Source organism: Bactrocera tryoni, unplaced genomic scaffold (assembly GCF_016617805.1).
Source record: "Bactrocera tryoni isolate S06 unplaced genomic scaffold, CSIRO_BtryS06_freeze2 scaffold_25, whole genome shotgun sequence".
Taxonomy (NCBI): Eukaryota; Metazoa; Arthropoda; class Insecta; order Diptera; family Tephritidae; genus Bactrocera; species Bactrocera tryoni.
The window spans coordinates 6,860,624-6,864,869 of NW_024395977.1; the positions used below are offsets into that span (position 1 = coordinate 6,860,624).

Genomic DNA, 4,246 nt, shown 5'->3' on the forward strand with positions numbered 1-4,246 from the left:
ATCACACAACTGTACAATTCCAATATGAAGTAAACTTCCGCTCTTTAATTTGTCAATGTCAGTATTGCCGCCACCATTATGCCAGAGATAAAGAGATGTCCAACTCCTCTCTCACTGGAAGTGAGAGAACAATTGTTAAACGTCAAAACCTCCTGAACTTTGACAGTTGACCGAGTTCAGGAGGTTTTGACGTTTAGCAATTGGAAACGAGCGATGGCCAGATTGAAATCTTACCAAAAAAATATGTAAACGGAGATATTTGTTGCATCATTCAAGACCTCTTATAAAAAAAGTAAAACAATGAAAATTAAATAAATTTGTGAAATTTAAAGGTATCTGATAAAACGTTTTGTAATTTGAAGCATAATGGTTTTATTTTCAATGGAAAATGATTAAAAACATTTAATGATTGAGAGCTTAATCCTTTTATTGGGTATTGGAAGGACAAAAGACAGTTGCTCTAATATTCTTTAAAAAGATTTAAATAGTTTCTCCATATAATAAATAACCACTATTTAGTAATTTTTATACGTACTAAATGTTGGGTGTTGGGTTAATAAATGCCCAAAAGTTGTTATTTTGTTCGATCTGGCCATAATGGAAAATGTTATAAAAAAACGCTTATTTTGAGGCGCTGTCACACTGGAATAAGTTGGGCATCCCATTATCCCTGCATTATGCGATGAACATTAAGTTACGGAGGAATGCAATTGATTTTTTTCGCAACTTCTTTTGCCCTTCCCTCCGTAAACTGATATTCTCCTCATCTAGCCCTCGTGCGCACTTTGCTAACTTTGCGGGCTAAAAATGCGCCCATCCCTGACTTAAGAGATTGTGTCAGTGTGAAATTTTTGAGAAATAGATTTTTTTTATGCATTAATGGATAGTACACACTATAATAAACATTCTCTTAAATTTTGAAATCGAAATTCAAATTCTTGTGGAAAGGGAACAGAGTGGGGAACATAGCGACTCCAATCTTTAAACGCGTTTTTCTCAGAATGGTGTTTTTCAAAACGGTTTCCACTCTCAAAGCATTTTGAAGATATCTAGTTCCAAATTAGAGAGAACATTTTTAAGGTGATTCGCTATAGCGCTATGGAAGCTTTTATTTTTTTTTAAATCTCACTATTTTTTTCTACGAAAAACTGTCACAAAAAGGTCAAATCTCGATTCTATTTGTTCAAACTGCCGCCATTTTGTCAAATAAAAACAAAAAAAGCTTCCATAGCGCGATACCGACTTTTCTACAGATTAATAATCTTTTTGAAATTTTTGCTGTAGACCAAAATTGCGGCCGCAATCATGGACATGGTACTGGACCTTTCTTTTATTTGTAATTTCAACCATTTATTTGATTATTGTACACCCAATAAATAAACATTAAAAAATCATTTTGAATACGTCATGAACGTATGTATTTATTTATAAAATAAAATCGCGAAAATCTGTGGTTTTTCGGATGGTCTCATTGAGACGACCCCTTAAAGAATAGTACATACATAAATATGTATGATGTAACATCTTCGCAGTCTCTACACATACTTATGTACATATACTATGTTCCTTGTTATAGTGAATAACAATGCAGGAGAAGAGCGCTTCTCACGCTCTACATCTAATCCACGGTAGAGGAGGAGTAAGGTCACTATCAGCTGATGCTATGTAAACAAAGGCACAGCTGAGAGGTGCCACTGTAGAAACGTCAAGTGTAGTCCGGGGTTGAGTTTCTATTGGAATCCAAGATGGTCGACTTTTAATCAAGATGGCTGACTTTTGACCGGAAAATGGTTGCATTGCGTTATTTTCTTAAAATTTATGGAAAATTTGTCCCAAAAATATTGGTTATATATAAAAGTTTAATATATTTTCTAAAGAAAATCGTTTTATTTTAATATATATTCTTAAAGATGAGAACAATATGAGCAAATACATGAAAAATTAAGTTTTTTATTTATGCCTCTTTTTAACTTACCACAGTAATAAATGTTCACCACAGAAAAATGTTACGAACAAATAAGCAACCATGCCGAATAGTGGGGTCCAGATTATGCTCATTCACAGCCATATTTACATTTTTGCCATCGTAACGAAGGTTTTTGCAAGACAATTTGTTTGAGTTTATTTCATGGTTAAATGCTTTACGATGGTTTATTTAGTTATTTGAATCTGGAAGAAGTGTGCAAATTTCTCTTGAGACGATAAATAACAGATCGGGTTGGGATTTTATTCCAATAAAAGTACGGAATAACTAAACATGGCCTCGTTAATACTGCTGCGTAATGGGTCAGGTGCTGTTCCAATTTAATGATTTAAGAGATGTAAAAGCGATACGCGATGCTGTGAAGTACTCAAATGTATTTATGAACTTAGTTGGTCGTGAATTCGAGACAAAATTTTAAATTCAATGACGTCCTTGTGGAAGGTGCACGTCGCATTGCTAGGTAAGCTAAAATTAAACTTTATTTCAAAAGATTTACCATGTAATTTTTTTTTTTTTTTTATAGAATCAGCAAAGAAGCTGGTGTAGAACGTTTGATTATTTGTCTGCTTTAAACGCTAGTCCCAAACCAATGAGCTTTGTGTTTGAAGGTGGAAGTAACTTTTTGAAGAGCAAATACTCCGGTGAGCACATTCGGATGTTGTACGAGCTATTGTCAATTGCGCTTAGGATACCGATACTGCTGGTCAGCTTTATTAAGCTGTTGTGTAGGTTTTGAGCAAAATTGAATTTACATACTTTCTAATATGCTAAACACCCACCTTGCAGACCAAAGCGTTACCAGTTGAGCGAATTAACTTACTGGTTTCATCGTGTTATGCGCAAAAATGAGAAATGGTGTGGATACCGTCGTTAAGACATGCGTTGCGATCCTAGCTTCTTATTGAAAGCCAAGTTCACTGAGCTTATCTGTCCTGAACAACCTATTGGTGAGCTACATACGGAACGTGTCGATCGCGAATGTATTACCGATGTCGTTCCCTCCGACATACCGTGGTTGAAGAATTTTGGTGTACAATTGACCTCCATGGAAGAGCAAGTACCATGGGAATTGTGACGATATCGTGCTGCGCAATATTATGATGCCGAATTGGGAGAGTGGTGGGAACCAGCTCCACCAAAACCGATAGAACATCGGGAAGAACTACGCAAACAATAAACAACGCTCATCAAATGAAAGTTGGCAGCGTTGGTGACCAAGCAGCGATTTGAAAAGAAACATTTGCATCTACGCGAATTACAATTCGTCTTTACATCTAGTGAATTATGGTCGATTATGAATGGTGTGGAAGTTGATATTTAAACTTAAAAAAACAAATAAATGTAATTTGGCTAATAATGAACCGCTATTAAAAATTAAATAATTTGAGTTGTATTTTTAATTGGGCCAAACAAGTTATTATCGATTTGAATAATTTCAAACGGAATATATTTCGAACAATCATTTATTTTTTTAAATACTATGCCAGTATTGCTACTGAGCATGGCAAAATAGTGTTGCGTAAACTAATTTAAACTACTTTTTACTACTATATAGATATTGCAAATTCAAAAAATAATTTCTTTAAAAATCCTTTTTATTTAAAAACTTAGCTTAGAACTATAAAACAATGTGGTAAATCTGTTAGGGCATATAGCTAAATTGTGACATATAAAACGTATATGTAGTTTGTGATTACAAAAATTTATACTTAAAATTCAGAAAACATGGCTATTATAATTATCTCTTGATTTATCTTACAGTAAAAAATTGTGTTTTACTTTTCAGACGAATTATTATGATATGTAATACCAAATTTTTCCACAATAGTTATCTCTTTTGGTACACTCATTATCAAAAATAATTTTCAATTTGTCCAAGAATAAATTAACTACAACGCTTAAAAATATATAGCATATTTATTTATATCAAGAAGATATAATTAAATCTTTTGATAACAGCATTAAACTTCATTCTATAACAAAAATTGAAAATAGTATTTATACATGTACAAATATAGTACTATAAATTTATAATTTTATGTTATAGTATTTTCGCTTTCTGCAACCCGTTTTGACCTCTCGCCACCCTTATTCACCAGAGGTGGCCATGATGTTTTATTGTGAACGTACACTTGAGGGGTAGGTTAAGGACTGTGAATGGCTCTTTTTTCTATTGTGAATGGGACTTTCCCTACTCCTCTATACCATGATCTAATCACATGGTAATGTTTTGTTCAACATTCATCGAATGTAATTGCAAAA

General features: G+C 33.4%; 1 pseudogene; it reads left to right on the top strand.

The window, feature by feature from the left end:
* The first annotated feature begins 1,929 nt into the window (after nt 1-1,929).
* LOC120780896 lies at nt 1,930-3,341 on the top strand (annotated as a pseudogene).
* The last annotated feature ends 905 nt before the right edge of the window (nt 3,342-4,246 follow it).